The sequence below is a fragment of the Cornus florida genome, unplaced genomic scaffold, assembly GCF_030987335.1.
Source record: "Cornus florida cultivar Cherokee Brave unplaced genomic scaffold, ASM3098733v1 CherokeeBrave_3.0.0_Hap2_Chr03, whole genome shotgun sequence".
Classification (NCBI taxonomy): domain Eukaryota; kingdom Viridiplantae; phylum Streptophyta; class Magnoliopsida; order Cornales; family Cornaceae; genus Cornus; species Cornus florida.
Genome location: NW_026775573.1, coordinates 33,216,033 through 33,235,928, shown reverse-complemented (window position 1 = coordinate 33,235,928; position 19,896 = coordinate 33,216,033). Strand labels below are relative to the sequence as shown.

Below are 19,896 nucleotides of genomic sequence, written 5' to 3'. Positions count from 1 at the left end.
ATTCCTAAATCACTCTTGTGTTTATGTGTGTCCTCTTAAAAATAAAATTAGTAAAATTAGATTGATTTTCTGAATGAATAAAAAAATATCTCTCAAATATGGCTCTCTAGTAGATCTGAATTTTGTATGCAAAAGCCATGTATAAAAATCTCTCTCAAAAGGCTTTCTTAAAATATAGAATTAATGTTCCTTAAAGCCATGAATAAACCTGTGTGTATGAAAAGGTTTATATAGAGTTTAGAATGTCCTAATCCCTCTGAAAATATGAAAAAATTCGTGCATAGGACTTGGTACAATTCTAGACCAAATAGGAAAGAAATTAGAAACAGGAAACTAGAATTGTAACCTGAACAGGACTTCTTGAACCGATTCAAGGGTGTTGAACCGGTTCAAGATTGGCAGAGAGAATTCGAAGCCAATCTTGAAGGCCTTGAACCGGATTAATGATGCTGAACCGGTTCAATACTAGCAGACTTGAATTTTTAGGCTAAACTTGGTAAAACCATGTTTTGGAAATATATAAAAATAAACCAAGTGTGGAATGTTTCCTAACCTTTTTAGATTCATTCCTAAAGTATTGTTCTTACTTTTCTTGAATGATCTCAATCATGGTAACTTTGAACAACTTCCAATTTCGTAGTCGCTGTCGATCTCGATACAGTAACTTGAATTACAACTCAACTTGGAGTTGTTTTGACAACGAAATTAGCCAATAAACAAAATATATATTTTTCACAATCTCCTCAAAATATATATCTCACACTAGATGCCTCTAAAATGAGCACTTGTAGACAAATAATTTTAAGAAATAGAATAAGTAACAAAATGTATGAAAACAAACATAAACTCGAACACATTTCATTAACAATAATAAATACAACTAATTTAGCTACTCTCATACATAACCAATGGTGCCATAGGATAGTGACACTAAAGATCTCAGCATAGGCATAGGCATCTCTGATGGAAAACTAGGCAATGGAGCCTTAAAATTTAGGATATGAATTGCTTGCTTAATTGAAGGCCTGAGTTTGCTATCTAGTTGAGCACACTAGAGGCCAACAATCATCAAACATTCCATTTCCTTCTTATCAAAATCTACAGATAGTTTTGGGTTGGTTGCTTCAAGAAGCTTTCTTATTCCATAGAGGTACTGAACCCGCTCTATAATACTTCTTTGAGACTTTTCTTGAGCTCTACAGTCGACAAATTTTCTTCCACATGCTATTTCTAATGCTACAACTCCAAAGCTAGACTTCTGATTCCTTACCAACCTTACCTGAAATGATACAATCGGGAGCCATGTTGTAATGTCCCGGTCATTTTCCTTCATTTCCTTTTTTTAGATTTTCATGGATATTTTTTTCCATTGATCTTTTCCTTTTTGAGTTCAGTTTCTCATCACTTAGTGTCATCATGAGTGCTCGGGAATGGTTTCCGATACTCTTTGCTTTGGATTGACGACTTCCTTTGAGGACCGAGTCATTTTCACATTTTCAATTTTGTGACACTATTCACTTTTTGCCTTTTTCCCCGTTTGTCACTTTGTTGGCACAATCTCACTTTTCATATTCGGATTTGATTCCAGTTTTGCATGCATTCACGATATTTGAATTCCATGCTATGTGTATTTTTACTTTTATAGAAAAGCATGCTAGTTGTGTACTTTCATCCTTAGGGGTGTGGATGCACACTTCTTCTAGAATTTTCTTTCTTTAAGGGTCATTTGTGTAATTATTATAAGTAACTATTTTTCATCTTAGGGCTCATTTTGTAATTTAATTTGGAAGATATTTTTAAAAAAGACCTTTTTGCAATTTTTGAAAAGTGCGACAAGTGTCACACTCTCATTGATCCACTTGTTGACACTTGTGTGGGGACACTTTGATACCTTGGATGATGACGTGGAGGGTGGAGATTCAACCACTTGTTGAACTAGAATATGTGCACTAGTTGGCTTGGACGGTTGATAAGTGTAGGCTTAGGATTAAGCCTACAATGGACGCTTGGATGAGTGACAAGTGTATGCTCCAAATTAAATCTTGCAATTATTTTTGGGCTACTTTGGAATTATGTTGTTAAAGAGAGATTTTTGTGCAATTGACCATGGATGTGTGTGCTGACCAAGGTGTAGGATCACATAGTGAGTGGAGGATTTTTATTTCCTCCACTCACACTTTTTCACATTATGTTATTATCTTCCGCACCACAAACCCTAGCCTCCATGGATGAAGCTTAAAGCCTTAAGCTTTGACTTTAATTTTTAAGAGCCTTCCATTGATTTCCAAGCTTAACCTTGGGTATACCTTTTATTCCCTTCATCCTCCTCTTCATAACCCTTGAAGGGTTTGCCATTTTGTGTTGATTTGCCTTGAATTCTAGAGAGACACTTCTCTAGTGAGGTAGGGGTGTTATAGTTTATTACCTAAGGGTTTTACTTGCTTTTGTATGAAATATAAGTTGCATGCATGTCTTTTGTTAATTTAAGAAATTAATGATTTATCATAGCTTGCATATAACTCATTTTAGACTTGGTATATGGCATGGCCATGACTTTATCTTTATGATATATTAAACTGGGATGATTTAAATGAGTTTTCAAATCTAGAGATTTAATGAATTTAATTTTATTTAAATTCTACTTAATTATATTTTGCTTCTATTCTATTTTAGACTTGATTTGTGGTATGACCATGACTTAGTGCTTGTAATATATTAATTTGGGATCATTTGAATAACTTTTGAAATCTAGAGATTTAATTAATTTAAATTAATTAAATTCTACATGATGATATCTTACTCATTTTGCATTTTTGATTTGATATAAGTAATTACTATACTATGTTGTTTAATATATATTAATTTGAGGTTATTTGGAATTGATTTGAAATCTAGAAAATTTAATTATTTTCGTTTAATTAAATTCTATCTAATTATTTCATAGATTTAATTATATGTTTAAATCATAGATGTTTGACTTGTTGTGTATTCACTTGGTTGTGTTTTAAGTATTGAATAACATTGTTGTTAAATTTATATTCATGAGAACTTGTTTCCAATATTGAATATATATATGATTGACTTGTGTAATGAATTGCACACTTTGCATTTGACATTATATATGCGATTTTAGAATTGAAATTCTAAGGCATGGATTGTGTGGTTTCAACTTACTTGTACATGGAAGGTGATTTCGTGCATTATATAAATTATGTATAAGTTGTGAACTTATTTGGTTTATTTTGGAGTGTGTAACATTGTTAGAAGTGATATGGCTAGAGTTTGGCTCTAGTGCTAGAGGTATGAGTTATCCTCAATTGAAATAGTGCGCACTAGGGTGGTCTTCCCAGCGGGTTAATGCCCAAAATAACCGTTTTGTTCTTGGTTCATTCCAAGATGTGATGTCTAAGTTTTTCACCATTTGATTTCGTATTTAATTCCAAGTTGATAATCATATTTAATTGTGACTTGTGATTTTGGTTATTGGCGATTTAATGTTGTTAAGTATATTTATGCATTATGATTTTTAAGGAATCAACGCATGTTTTTGATGTTGTGAAGTACATCTATATTAAAATGTTCAAATGTAGCTTAGAAATAATCCTATAGGTTCATTTGGAATAAAGACGTTAGGCAGCATGACCCACTTTTGTTGTTTTCGTATTTTAGATTTTAAGTTGATAACTTTTAGAATCTATGTCTTGATGCATTGTATTAGAAATTCTAATTATACTAAATTGTTATATTTAGTTGTTTTCGCACTTTAGATTTCAAGTTAATAACTTTGAGAATCTATATCATGTTGCTTTGTATAGCATGCTTTCATGTTGTTTGGAATTGCATGAAGGATGTGTTTCATGCTAGAAATGATCTAAGGTAGCTTACGATGCTCCCTAAGTCTCACCTTTGACATAGACGGTAGGTGGCATGATCCTTTTGAATAGTTTCATGTTAATGTAAAAATCTTGTATAAAGTTGAGTCTATGCATGCTCATTCCTTACAAGTAATTTGTTTACTCACCCCAAAATTATCGGGTGATTTGTCAGGTATGGATGCCTTGGTTTGGAATGCACAATATCCTTGGATCGTTTCGATGAATTGAAGTTCTTTAAGAGTATTCTTGTTCATGACTCTTATAAAGGTTGGCTTGAAATTTCACTTGTAGCCTTTTATGTGAAAATGTGTATATTTGATTCTAAATATGTAATGTGTGCCTAAGCATATCTTTTGACTTCCATTTTATGTGTATAATATGAGGCCAAGGGCCAATCATGTTTATATTTGCACTTGTACTCCTTTGGTGCCATATTTTGTTTAAAAATGTATCTTTATCAACTTTGGAGGTTTGGCATGTAAAATCTTGTAAATGAAATGTAATGAGGCCATAGGCCATTGTAACACAGTTCAATATGTAAAGTACATTTGTTTGCATGCTTACATAGCTTAAAATCTTGTTTTTGGACCAAATTCATTTTTGGGTTTGAGGCTCGGGTGAAGCCTCAACATTTCTTATGCATAATAGGTCATTCGGCAGCTTTTCGAGTCATTTCGGTCGTCCAAAATACCATTTTAGTCAACCAATGACTTTTGGAAACTTCATTGCACAGTAAAACACTCATTCTAGTAGCTAAAATCACTGTTTAGGGTCATTTTGGTCGACCGATGCCTTATTTCGATCTACCAAAGTAACCTCCTCTCAAAAATATGTTCTTAGGAAAGTTTGTATCCATTTCGGTCATCTGAAACTCCATTTTAGTCGACCAAAATAGCCTTCACTCATCAGCCTTCTAGATTTTGATTCAGCATTGTTGTTCCGACTTCAAACGGTCATAACTTCTTCATTTCTAACCCAAAAAGGGTGATTCTTGAGCCTAAACTCAATATTTTTGATTCGGCTTTCCAATGGTACCTATTCCATCCTCATATTCAAATCATAGTGAGAGTTATTTATATTTTAGTGACATAGTGTCAGATTTTGTTTAAACCGGGAATGGGCATCTTGTGGGATTCTTGGCCAAAGCTGTTAGAACCTCTTAGAATGTTATAAAATGACTAGATTAGGTTGTATTCACCTTGTTTGACTTGTTTAGAGTCAAGTTTCTTTTTTTATTTGTAAATTGACCACTTTGTCCTTTATTGACGAATTTTACCCGTTTTGACTCTCGTTTACTCATTCGCCTTTCTGAAGGTCACTTTGGTGTCTTGGAGATGATGTATATCTCTATAGACTTTGGTTTTATCTTTCAATTTTTTATTTTGGATCCATTTTCGGGTCAACTTTCAGTTCATCATTGACGCACCGAGTTACAAAACTTGGGCTGTCGTAAGTGGTATCAGAACTCCTAGGTTTGAATACCTTGGACGATGGGTTTTGGGTGCATATCATGCTTATGTTGCCATACTGTATGTGTTTATATGCTTCATGATAACATGTTTATGTGCTTATGTGCTATATGTGACATGTTGTTTATTAACATGATTTTATTCTAATATAAGGAGCATGATATATGATGTATGCTAGATTAGAATTGTATATGTGTAACTGTGTTGCATATTTGGCATGACACGGGATTGGTTATTAGGGCACGAGTTGGGGTTGTTGGTGATCGTAGTCACAGTTTCGTGGTAGTGTAGGTTGTTGTCGACCTAGCACTGGTTTTGAGGTAGGTGGATGGTCACCTTTTGTTTAGGCTCTCATGAGATGAGTCATTAGGCATTGCCATAGTACTGGATTTGTTGGTTTTGGGCCATGATGAGGTTATGGACCTCTTAGGATCCTTGGTTGTTTAGGATGATTCGTCTGGGATTGTGATTTTCGTGGGCCGGTACGTTTGTGGTAGGTGCATAGCACTGTCATGCTACCGTACTGGCTAGTTACAAGTGCAGTTCGGATGGAATCGATGTTGGTTTTGTTTTGATAAGCGTTATCCTTTTTATCGATGATGATGATAGTTGTTTTGGGGTTCAGTCGTAGTGATTGATTTGGTTGTTATTGGTACGGCTACAGTTACCATTTTCTTTGAGTTCTCTTTGCATAATAACGCTTTTGGGATCAAGTCGATTGATTGATGTTTTGGTAAAGAGAACATTGTATTGTTAGTGTCACTTGTAGTGTCACCTCTAGATTTGAAGATAGATTATTAAAGTCTTACCGTTGTGGTAAGGGCTCACATTGGTTTTGAGACAAGTTGTTGTCGCATTGGTTTTTGGAGTCAATTGATGGCTAGGATTGGTTTTTCCTTTTACCTAGACATTCTAGGACACGATGTCCATAGTGTTCATTATTGCATCATTTTATTTTCTACAATTTCGTTTACTACCATGTTAGTAGTATGATTTAAGATATTGTAATCCATAAGTAGGTGGAGGTGTGTCCACATTTGCTTTCTTGTTGTGTAGCATTAGCATGCCTTCCTTATATGCTTAGAGATGCCCTGTTGTTACTATACTTTAGTGACGTGATTTGTGCTTACGTGGAGACGTGCTGCATGTACCCTTAATTTTTATCTATATGAGTATACGTACTTTCTTGGTAGTTGCATTCCTTATTATTTGCATGACTTCTATGTTTAGTTTTCCCTTTTTGTTCCCTTTCCGTATTTGTCGTGTTAACGTTTATGGGAGAATAGGGTTTTTCCTCTTTCTTAGTTCAAGTAAAGGACTTCACAAGGAGTGAGTCTCTACTTTTCATTGCGTTGTGCACAGTTTTGGGGGTTGGTTGGTCCGCGAGGATCACCATTGTTGTCTTGAGTCCTTAGTGAGGATTTGGTTGATTTTAGTTGACTTACTTCCATATAGGGGGTGAAGTCTTTGACCTTGTTGTCTTTCGTTTCAGTGACAGAATCGTAGCATTGTCCTTCTTAGGACTGGTGGTTCCCTTTCTTTCGTGTCTTCCCTTAGGGAGTTTTGCCGTGATTGTTGACGGAGTTGTGGTGCTCAAAGTGAGTTAATTGGTGTGAGATCATTTTACGGGGACTTGTGTCCATATCATTAAGGATTTATTTGATTCGTGAGGTGACCTCGATGCTCTTTTGAGAATGTCCTTTGGAGACTTATTTCAGTTTAGGAAACTTGGATGTGGTTGACTTTTAGGAAAACTTTTGGAAGATCGCTGTTAGATATGGCTTATTTGTGGAGAATTCTCGTCCTAGTTATGACTAGGCATAGTTTTGAGGAATCGTAGTTCTAGTGGTTGTTTATGGATCAATGGAAATTGAGAAATTTTGATTTAGCTTGGTGATGCCAAGCACGGTTTCGAGAGATTCATTTTATGACCTTGGTTGTCAGGATTTTGATGTGTGTACCACTTGGTGGACTTGTATTTCGAGGATTTAGTTATCTATGATAGGGATGTGGATCTAATGTTTAATTACGGTGTGATCTTGTAGTCTATATGTTTCAGGGAGATATGAAGGACTTTCGATGAAATGTCTTGTAGTGAGGTTCGTTTTGATTTCTGGAGGTTTTAATTTGCCTTTCAGGCTTTAGATTCTTGATTTATGTTGTTAATAGGAGTATTTTGAGACATTAGAGATGTTGGTTTTGCTATATTGAGGATTTAGGGCCTTAAACATAATGGTGCCTATGACATTGTTGTCAGAGTTTGGGATTGGCCGGGATAGTCTGGAACGTCTTTGGACTATATTTCAACTCTCACAAATGCTTGGTTCCCACATTGTTTTTGGCCATGATCGTTTTGTGAAATTGATGTCATTTGTATCGAGAGGTTTCATAGGTAGACCTAGTGGGGGGCAGGTTATGAACTAGCGCCTTATACTGTCATGCTACCATACAAAGTTGTGTGTTGTGGGCCAGTGCTAGTTGCCGTCGATGCTACCTTATTGACGAGTAAGTGTGGGTGGGCACTAGGCACTGTCATTGCTACCATACATTTGAGTACGTCATGGGCAGGTTCTGGTCGCTATTCGTACTGCCATGTTGTCTTTGTTCATTACCCTGATTTGATACGTGGTTATTTTGGAGTTCTTTTGGTGGTTGTTTTGGGTTCCTTATGATGGTTCGTTAGGAGGGATGTTTTCAATTGTTATCTTCATTGGGTTCTGTGTGTAAGTTTCGACTTGCCGTGTGGCCGCGTGGTCACTTTCCTTTGAGAGGTTGTCCTGTCATAAGCACATGGGTGCGAATGACATTGGTTTGTATGTTGTTTTTCAGTTTTGGGATTGCTTTTGTAGCATGTTGATCAGTTGAGTCGATTACAATTAGAAATCAACCTTCACAATAGTACGAATCATTGTAAAATAGGGCTATTGGTCGGGTAAGTCGAACCACTGGGACTGTGCTAATCTATGGCAACCTAAGTGTCTAGAGTCTTCTTAGAATGATAGGGGTGTTCATAGAGGATTTGTTGGTTGTCACTTAAGCTATGAAATTAAGGTGCATGAATTAAAAGTTTGCAAGAGTTTAAAGGAGATGAAATACAAGTAAAGAGGACTAGGGAAGTGAATCCGCCTCCATCCCTATACACATGCTAGATTAGAGCTAAATTGGGGGAAAACAATATATATTATGGTCATGATACATAACAACACTTGGTTGCTATAATATCCTCAAGAAGTTCATTAAATCTGAAGCAAGCATGATCCATCAAAGGTTAACATGTTTAGACTACCTAACTAAGGTGTAGCTTAACCACATTTACTTGAATGAAAGACTATCAAGCCCTAGATAAAATGATGAAGCACATGAAGGTAAGAAATAAGCATAAATCATCAAAGGTTTCACCTAAGCAATGATCTATCAAAGTCCTAATCAACATGCCATTAAACCATTTCATAACCTTGTCTCCATTCTCACCATGAAAACTCAAGCAATATGATTAATATAAGACATCATCTAAAGCAAGATAATCAACTTACAGAAATCATCCATACATATATCAACATTCATTACAAGAAATGAAGTGCTCTTGGTTATGAAAAGACCATAGAATATACATCTTAATCCCCAAAATATAGCCTAAATTAGAACATGCTTACAAGGGAGGGGCCTCATCACCTCCCTAGATGGAGGTTTAGTTACCCATGGGAGCCTTAGAAGAAGAAAGAAGCTTGGTCGCAACCTCCATTTTCGAGCTCCCTTTCCTTGGCTTCAAGAACTCTATCTTTTTCCTCCTCTTTCTCTCTCCACAAATCTTACTAAGATCAGATATGATGTTATGTGTGGTCCTCTTCCTTTTGTAGACATTCCTCTCCACCAAACAAGGCTCAAAACCCCACCAAAAGACATCTCCAACCAACCCATAAAGATGGAAATCAGAGATGAGGGAAACAAGGTGCAAGTGGGCTGAAGTGATGGTTCCAGGAGAGTAGTCTACCCATAGTTCGAGCGCTCAAACTAAGCACTTCAAGCGCTCGAAATTAGACCAGTATACTCCTTCCTCTTGACCTGCTTTGCACTACTTTGGTAGAATAGCCATAACTTTCTACTCCAAACTCCAAATGATGAACCGTTTGAAGATTTGGAAAGTTAATTCAAAGCTATAAATATGTCATGTTTTAATAGAAGTCCAGTTCTCGAGTTTGATCGGTCAAAAATGGCGAGCAAAGTCAGAATCTACTGCTGCCAGAACTTAGCCTTGAGCACATTGCTCTTCAAAGATTGAATAAAACACCATTTTTGCTCCTTTTTGGCCAATGAACCTGAAAATATATAAAAACATGCAAATAAAGATAATTTATAAAGAATAATCAAATAATGGATTTAACTAATGCAGCTAAAGGCGTATGAATATGCAATATTCGGCACTTATCACACCCCCAAACTTACATTTTGCTAGTCCTTTAGCAAAACTAAAATGAAAAACTCAATAAAATGATAACAATGGGAATGCTACCACAAAATCAACTATGGAAAAATGAAATATATACATAGCTCAAATATAACTCGAAACAGACATAGGACTGGAGACGGGGTCATTGAGTAGACTACTATGCATATATGAAGCATTGATACAAAAATTGTTAAACACATTTCAATATACATGTATCAACATCCTAGTCTATATAAATAACTCAATTGTCATCTCTTGACTAGAAATCAACTCTAGCTTCAGTGAAATTGGATTGGATTCACAACATGCGGCTTTTACTTTCTTTTTCCAATTTCAAGACAAAAGTCTTCAAATCATTGAATTCCATTTTAAATGAAGTCCCTAAGGCATGAATTAATTTACAAACAACTTTGTTGCTTGTTGACAATTTATTTTAACTCAAAAATGATACATAAAATGGTTGTGCAATGCTGAAATCCTTTAAGCTTTCTAACCAACCCATATAGCAAGCGTTAGGCTAACAACTCCCAAGCCAGATGGCTTTAGGGTGCTGAGTGTAGAGACACTCCTAGGGCTTAATAACTCGAATTGGCAAGGCTACAAACTCCAACGAACCATGTTTATTACAATAAAAATATTTTTGAATGACCGTGCAATGTCTAAGTCTTTTAAGCTTTCTGTCCAACCCATATAGTAAGCGTTAGGCCAACAACTCCCAAACCAGATGGCTTTAGGTTGCTGAGTGTAGAGACACTCCTAGGGCTTAATAACTCAAGTTGGAAAGGTTACAAACTCAAACTGGTCATTATTTTCTTTTTCTTCTTCTTTTTTATTTTTATTTTTTTCTTCTTTTTTTTTTTTTTATTTTTTTTTTCACACCAAAGGTATCCATCTATTAGGTTCATCAATTCAGATTAACTAGGTCAAGATCACGGTTAATCAAGTTACATGCCTCATGGTTAAGTTTCCAATGTGCATCTGTGCATTGTGAAGCATAAAAGAGTGTAAAATCCAGCGAGAATCTAATTGAGACATTTATACAGAATAATTTGAATCCACATGATCACTTTAAATTCACATTTTTCTTTATTTTCAAAAATTCACAATTGCTTCTATATACACGGTATTAAACATATGCTTTATCTCTGACAAGTTTCAAATTATACTGTTATTGCTTAGCAAAAATATGGAACCAACAATGCAACTTGCACCCCCAAACCGGAAGTACACATTGTCCTCAATGTGGGAGACAAAGATGGATAAATAAAGGGCATAGGGGATAAAAGGAACAAAAATACCAAGTGGAGCGACAAAGGCAAAGGTTTCCAGCTATATAAAAGCGCAAAATGCTTCCCCCAAACTTGAAATGTGCCACCTGTAATGGGACACGAAGAAAAGGCAGAACAACGACAAAAATAGTAACAAACAATAAAATATGGACGAAAATTGCTGAAAAGAAGATAACAGAAGTGCTAAAGGATTTTCATTCATAATAACATGATTACAAAAGGAACGGAAAGACAATCATGTTGAACTAGAGCAACTTGTGCATAGCACAATCCTAAAGTTGAAAAGTAAAACAAAAACAGAAAGGGAACATACACAAATACGAAACAAAATGATAAAGTCCAACACTGGCAACTATCTACGGGGCTGGGGGAAAACGGGCGAAGATGGCATTGAGGAGAGATTGAGTCTCACACCGGTCCTCCTGTGCCACGCGACGGTCCTCCGCCGCAACACGGTGGTCGTCTGTAGCAAGACGACGGTCTTCTTCGACACGGAAGTAGTCCTCACGCACAGTCCAAGTGTAGTCAGCCAAAGAAATCTCAAAACGATCCATCCGCTCATGAATACAGGCAAGACTAGCCCGGATGAAGGCCTGATCTAACGGAAGATCAACAGGAGGCTCGTCCCTTTCAGCGTCCTCCGCCATGGGGTCATCCTCAGAAAAAGGAAGAGATGGAGAGTGGGGCAAAGGAGGAGCAGCGAGCCGAGGGTTCCGAGAATGGCTTAGAACATTGGTCCACCGGCGGAGAGTAAAAGTTTGAATCTTTTTACCCCTTGGTTCATGAGGAGGAACAATGAAGCCTTTGTGCTTCAAGAGCTTGATAACGAAGAATGGTAATGGCAAAGGCTGATTTTTAAGATGCTGCTGCCGTGCGTTGATACACTCGTCCCAAAACCGCATAAATGTGTCCCAAATGAGTTCCGGGACAGAGAACCATTTGCCTTGGTCCAAGGCATACAAGGCTTGCAACATCAGGCCTCGGCGCTCGGTGCTGTGCGCCAAGGGGTAAACATTATGCTTGAGAACGGAGTCAAGGAACCAAACTCACTCTGGAAAGATGGATTTGAGAGTAAAGCTCCGAGGTCGATGAGGGTCATCCACGTTGCAAATGGCAGCGACAACCTGCTCCACAGTTAAAGTATCCGGCTCCTCATATAAAGGGAGATTCTCACGATTGACAATGTCATCGGGGCACTCCAGAGGACAACCAGAGACCGTCACCATGTCAGCAAGAGTGAAGGAAAAAGGGATGCCATCAATGGATGTGGTGAGAGAGACCGACGGCTCTTCGGGGCAATTAAGATTCTGGAAGAAGAGCCGCACCACACGAGGGTAGGTGACCTTTGCAACGGGTTGGCAAATGTGCTGAAGGCGCCGGTTAACTAGTTCTATGGCAGCCCATGAAGTAGTGGGAAGAGTGTCAAAGACACCCGTGAGCAGGAAGAGAAGCTCATAATTGAGCTTTTTGTCGAGCCAAGGGGCTCGGGGCTGTTCATAAGGAATGACGAGAACATCCTCAGAGGGTCTAGGACGACGGGAAGGGTCGACACCAGACATTTGGAGAGGTGGACTTGGTTGGGGAATTTCAGCGAGCACCTGGTATGCATAAAGAAAGAGAGGATATGAGAAGGAGAGGAATTGATGAAGAAACCCAAAAATTTTCAGACACAATGCTCTCTATGGTAGAGTATAGCAACAAGCACAACTAAACTCCAAGGATTTGATACCCATACTCCTCAAATGTAACATAAATGGAACACAAAGATTGAAGAGAAAGAGGGAAGAGACATACCTTGAAAGAGGAGTGGAGAGAAGCACGGATGGAATGAGGAGGAAGAGTGGGGGTGATGGTTATATATAAAGGGATGGATGAAGAAGAAGGAAGGGGAAGTTGGAAGGTTAGAGGTCGTGGGTTGTTGGTAAATGAAGGAGAGAAGTGGGATAGGTTAGGAGTTAATGAAGGAAGAGAGGAAGGTGGAAAGGTTGAGGTTGTGGGTTGATGGAGGGAGTGGGGGGGGGGGGGGTGGAAGGGAAGTAATAGGAGAGCGGAAGTTGGAAATGGAGGGAGGAGGTTGTGGGTTGAGGAGAAGTGTGTCTTCGAGCGCTCGAACTTGAAGCAGTAGGCTCTTGAATGAAAAAATGGAAGTTTCGAGTGCTCAAAGCTTGGACTTCAAGTGCTCGAAATTTGACCAGTGAGCAAAAGCTGGGTAAAATGACTAAAATTGCCAATTTGTCAACATCTGTTCAATGCATGGATGGAATTTGGGGAACCATGATCCAACAATGTATTAAAAATGAGAGGTTACACACATGTGCAGCATTCCAAAGATCCGATGAAATTGTTGGAAAGAGATGGAAACATCCGGGAATGAAAACAAGGGTTGAGAAGGTATAAGAAAACCAGCCTGAATTGCGGGAACACAATTTAAAATAGTTCTAGATAAGGTTAAAGTTTTGGCTTTTCTTAACCATTTCCTAGAAAATTTCAAGGCTTAGGCAATTGGAAATGTAGAGAAGCCTAGAAATAGAAAGAATTGCTTCCCTTGCTTTGCTAAATTTAAAGTCGATAGCTAAACGAAGCTAGAGCAGCCATCAATCCTCGTAAATTGGGTTTGTCAAGAGGACTTTCTCAATTTTTCGGGTTGGGACTATGCCGTCAATGCAAGGCTTAAGCCGTTGGCCATTAACTTTAAAGAGCAATCCTTTTGCCAGATCTTGGAGTTCGATTGCTCCATGATGGAATACAGTAGTGACGATGTATGGACCATCCCATCTTGACCGGAGTTTACCGGGAAAGAGTTTCAAGCAGGAATTGAAAAGCCAAACCTTTTGTCCCGGGGCGAAAGACTTGCTAACAATGTGCTTGTCATGAAAAACTTTAGTCTTTGCCTTATAGATTTTGGCATTTTCATATGCATCATTTCGGATTTCCTCAAGTTCATTCAGTTGCAAAGCACGATTAAAGCCAACCTGTTTGAGATCAAAATTTAGCCTTTTATGGCCCAAAAAGCACGGTGCTCTAATTCTACTGGAAGATGACACGCTTTGCCAAAGATAAGTTAATATGGCGACATGCCAATGGGTGTCTTATAAACCGTCCGGTAAGCCCAAAGTGCATCGTCTAGTCTTAGTGACGAATCTTTGCGGTCCGGTTGAACCGTTTTTTCCAAAATGTGCTTTTTCTGCCGGTTAAAAACCTCTACTTGACCACTCGTTTGAGGATGGTAAGGTGTAGCAACCTTATGGATGACGGAATACTTAGAAAGGACGGATTTAAGATAACGATTTCTGAAATGTGATCCGCCATCGCTGATGATTGCTCGGGGCGTACCAAAACGACTAAAGATGTTAGATTGAATGAACTCGATCACAACTTTATGATCACTGGTTCTGGTGGCCGCGGCTTCCACCCATTTGGAAACGTAGTCCACCGCTACAAGGATGTACTCGCAGCCATAAGAAGGTGGAAATGGTCCCATGAAGTTGATTCCCCACACATCAAAAATTTCAATTATTAATATGGAATTAAGGGGCATCATGTCTCTTTGGGACATGGATCCGAGCCTTTGGCATCTTTCACATGATTTACAGAAATTGTATGCATCTCGAAACAAGGAGGGCCAATAGAATCCACTTTGAAGAACTTTGTGAACGGTCTTTTTGGCACTGAAATGGCCTCCACAAGTAAGAGTATGAGAGAAATTGAGGATGCTTGTGGTCTCAGTTTCGGGAATACCTCGCCGGATGATTTGGTTCGAGCAGCATTTGAATAGCTCCGGATCTTCCCAAAATAAATGCTTGACTTGGGAAAAGAACCGGTCCTTCTCTTGTTTGGACCAATGAGTTGGAATTTTACCTATTGCAAGGCAGTTAACAATATCCGCAAACCATGGAAGATTTGCATGGGAAATCTGGAAGAGTTGCTCATCTGGAAAAGAATCACGGATAACAGCGAAATCGGAAGATTTTTCAATGAGTAAGCGAGAGAGATGATCGGCGACAACTTTGTCTGCCCCTTTTTTATCCCAAATTTCAATGTCGAACTCTTGAAGTAAGAGTATCCATCGAATTAAGCGGGGTTTGGTCTCTTTTTTTGATAGCAAATGCCGAAAGGTGGCATGATTCGAGAAAACTATGACCTTGGAACCTAGAAGATAGGAGCGGAATTTATCCAAGGCATAAACTACAGCTAGTAACTCTTTTTCAGTAATTGTGTAATTTAATTGAGCATCAGAAAGAGTTCGACTAGCGTAATAAATGATGTATGGGAGCTTGTCCATACGTTGGCCCAAAACCGCGCCTAATGCATAGTCGGATGCATCACACATGATCTCAAAAGGAAGAGACCAATTAGGTGGTTTCATTATTGGGGCAGATGAGAGGAGAGTGCGAAGTTTAAAGAAAGCTTTCATACAAGCTTCATCAAAATCGAAGGGAACATCCTTGGCTAAGAGATTACATAAGGGCCGTGAGACTTTGCTAAAGTCTTTGATGAGGCAACGATAGAATCCGGCATGGCCAAGAAAAGAACGGATTTGACGGATGGAATTCGGAGGAGGAAGATTAGAAATTAACTCAACTTTGGCCTTGTCTACCTCGATTCCCCGTTTAGAGATGACATGTCCTAGAATAATGCCTTCTTGGACTATGAAATGGCTTTTCTCCCAGCTTAGAATTAGATTTGTCTCCTTACATCTTTGGAGTACAAGAGATAAATTGTTGAGACAAGAATCAAAGGAGGAGCCAAAGACAGAAAAATCGTCCATGAAAACTTCCAAGAATTTTTCAACCATATCGGAAAATATGGACATCATACACCTTTGAAACGTTGCAGAAGCATTACATAGCCCAAAAGGCATGCGTCGATATGCAAAAGTTCCAAAGGGACATGTGAATGTTGTTTTCTATTGATCTTGAGGGGCAATTGCCACTTGGTTATAGCCGGAATAACCGTCAAGAAAATAATAGTAACTTTGGCCGGCTAGCCTTTCTAGGATTTGATTAATAAATGGTAATGGAAAATGATCTTTCCTAGTTAACGAATTGAGCTTCCGGTAATCAATACACACACGCCACCCGGTGGTGGTTCGTTGTGGCATGAGCTCACCCGCTGAATTTTCAACAACGGTGAGACCGGATATCTTGGGAACAACTTGTGTGGGGCTTACCCACTTGCTATCAAAGATGGGGTAGATGATTCCCGCATCTAGCAATTTTATTACTTCCTTCATTACCACTTCCTTCATGTTAAGATTTAACCGGCGCTGAACCTCTCTAGTAGGCTTTGCGTCATCCTCCATATGAATGCGGTGCATACAAATGGAGGGGTCAATTCCCTTCAAGTCAGCCACTGCCCAACCAATAGCTTCTTTGTGCTCTTGTAGCACCGCTAAAAGGTTGGTTTCTTTGTCTGTTAGAAGATTCGATGCAATGATGACCGGGAAAGTTTGATTTGAACCAAGGAATACATACTTGAGATGGGCCGGGAGCGGCTTAAGCTCAAGTAGTGGTGGAGATTTCAGAGACGGAACCGGAGGAGTAGTGGAAAGCTGAGGAAGCGGCTCTCTTGGAATTTTCTAAGGGGGAATATCCATGATAGCGTCGACATCAAGCAGAGAATTAACTTCTTGGATGGATTGGTCAATATCAAAGTTTAAGAAGTCGAAATGAGACATGCAAGTTTCAAGGGGGTCCTTGCTTAGAATGAAGGGGAGAGATTCTTCAACCACTTCATCAATGACATCAACAAGAAAACAATCATCCTCATTGGAAGGATGTTGAGTTACATGAAAGATATGGAGTTTGACTTGCATATTTCCAAAAGCAATGTCCATCACCCCGGTTTGGCAATTAATTGATGCATTAGCCGTAGCTAAGAATGGCCTACCAAGGATAACTGGAATATGCTTTTTTGGATCGTGGACCGGTTCCGTGTCAAGAACCACAAAGTCTACCGGGAAGTAGAATTTGTCCACTTGGATGATAACATCCTCAAGAATGCCTCGTGGATGCTTGACAGATCTATCGGCAAGTTGTAAAACCACGGAAGTCGGCTTCAAATCTCCTAGGCCAAGCTGTAAGTAAACTGAGTATGGAATTAAATTCACACTAACTCCTAAGTCAAGGAGGGCCCTCTCGATTTTGTTGTCACCAATGACACAAGAGATTGTGGGGGCACCCGGATCCTTATACTTTGGAGGAGTGCTGTGCTGAATGATAGCACTAACATTTTCAGTTAACCTCACTTTCGTTGGCAAATGACTTTTAGAAGTGCGCTTTTGAGTGCATAAGTCTTTGAGAAATTTCGCATAGGGAGGGATTTGCTTGATAGCATCCAAGAGGGGCAAGTTGATCTTTACTTGCTTGAAAACTTCCCACATGTCTTGAATTTTACAATTCTTGTTCCCAATATGTGTTGACTCTTGAAGACATTGCGGAAACGGAGCTTTTGGCTCATAAGTAGTTTCCACATTTGGGTTAACATGTGTGGGATTTCCGTGAATGGTATTTGGACGAGAAGAGCTTGGAATTTGATTGGACGAGCTTGAATTTGGATTTCTCAAAGGAGGTTCTTTTCCATTTTTGTCTCCATCAACCTTGTTGTCAACCACTCTACCACTCCTAAGGGTGGTGATTGCTTAAACATGCTCATGACTCGGCCCACTCGATGGAGGGGTTTCATCAATCGCATGCATCCTTCTAGGATTTTCAAATGGTTGAGCGGGAAGCTTACCCTTGTCCTTTTGAAGCAATTGGTTCATAGAGTTAGCTATTTGGCCCACTTGATTTTCGAGCTTAGCTATAGATTGAGTATGAGAGTGAACCATTTGAAGAGTAGGCTGCAAAGATGTCAAGAGTTGCTTGTTGGAGTCCATGATTTTCTTGTTTAATGACTCCATCATTTGCTTGTTTGCAGCCATAATTTCATCAGTTGGGTACACCGGAGGTTGATTAGAGACATTTGGATTATACGGAGGACGGTAGCTTAAGGAGGCTGGAAATTGCCTATTTTGAAATTGAGGAGGGGGCTGATTTTGATGCCCTTGATTTTGGAATTGGGAATTTTGTGGGGCTTGTTGCCGCCACGAAAAATTAGGGTGATCTCGCCATCCCGGATTGTAGGTATTGGAATAGGGATTATTTCTGGATCTCGAGAACATGGCATTAGCTTGCTCTTCATTTGGATTGGAATATTGCTCCAATGTGGGGCAATCTTCCGTGAGATAGAATGGACTAGTACATGATGAGCATACCGAACTTGCCGAATTTTGAGATAATGAAGGAGAGAGATGTGGTGCCATCAATTGATAGAATTTATGAGCTATGGCATCCACTTGGGATGATTCCTCCCTTATTGATTTTGGTTGACACGGGTTGGTATTCTTTGCATTGGTTGAGGTCGGAGCCTTATGAGAATTATGTTGAAGTGAATTTTCGCTTAAATTCTCTAGTAGGGTCCAAGCCTCATCTGCATTCTTGGACATGAACATCCCACCACAAGAAGAGTCAACCACGAATCTATGGGGTTCGGTTAAGCCATCATAGAAAGCTTGCACTAATTGCCATTTTGGAATCAAATGATGTGGACATTTTCTAAGAAGGTCTTGTAGCCTTTCCCAAGTCTCGTAGAGTTGTTCTCCATCCGTTTGAGAAAAGCTAAGAATGGAACGCCTCATTTGGTTGGTTTTACTCACCGGATAATACTTCTTAAGGAATTCTTGCTATAATTGAGCCCAAGAAGTGATGGAATTTGGAGTGAGTGAGTTTAACCAATACTTTGCCCTATCTTTTAAAGAAAATAGGAAAAGATGCAAATGGAGTGCATTCTCAGGAAAACCTCTCAACTGGATGGTCGAACAGATTTCAAGGAATTCATCAAGATGCTTATACGGATCTTCATTATCAAGGCCATGGAAAGATGGAAGCATTGGAATGGTACTTGATTTGATCTCATATTGAGCCGCATCAATGTTTGGCATCACTATGCATGAAGGTGAAGCATATGTAGTAGGGATGAAATGGTCCCTGAGAGTCATTGGCTCTTCATTTGGAATTTCGGCCCTAATTCCCTAATTTCTAACATCTCTTACATTTTCAGCCATTGTGTTAAATTCAGTTTCAAGCTCTCCTACGCTAGAAGATTCCCTAAGGTTTCGTCTAAGAGTTCTTTCAAGTGAATTTATGTCAACTGGCGAGTCAAGAGTTGGTAGGGAGAGCGATCTACGGCCAAACATCAACAATACATAATGCTATCAATGCTACTATTCATCATTCACAACTCCACATACGATGTTCCCATTCTCCTCAATTATCAAGACAGAATTTAAATGGCCACGACAAGGACCGATGCTTGTACACGAAATTTAAACAAGATAATAGCCTCAACCAGGGCTTTAAAACTAAATTATCACTAAGGTTAACACATGCACAATATATTACAAATTCGAAACTAGAAGGCCAAGAAACTTACCTGGAGTCCCCTAGACTTACAAATTTGCTAGCGTTCCCTCAGTGAGCCCCGAGTTCCTAGAATCTCACACAACTTACAACAACAGAATTACCAAAACCACACAAGAAATATTCACAAATCATAATATTAACAATCAAACCAAAGTTAACCCTAGAACTTCAGTTGCTAAACCGTTTGCAGTCCCCGGCAACGGCACCAAAAATTGATCGGTTGAGTCGATTACAATTATAAATCAACCTTTGCAATAGCACGAATCATTGTAAAATAGGGCTATTGGTCGGGTAAGTCGAACCACTGGGACTGCGCTAATCTATGGCAACCTAAGTGTCTAGAGTCTTTTTAGA

The 19,896-nt window shown here is 38.9% G+C and overlaps 1 pseudogene; it reads right to left on the bottom strand.

Moving 5' to 3' along the window:
• Positions 1-895: 895 nt before the first annotated feature.
• The window catches only part of LOC132301397 (L-type lectin-domain containing receptor kinase IX.1-like), a 37,231-nt pseudogene continuing 18,230 nt past the window's right edge, over positions 896-19,896 (bottom strand).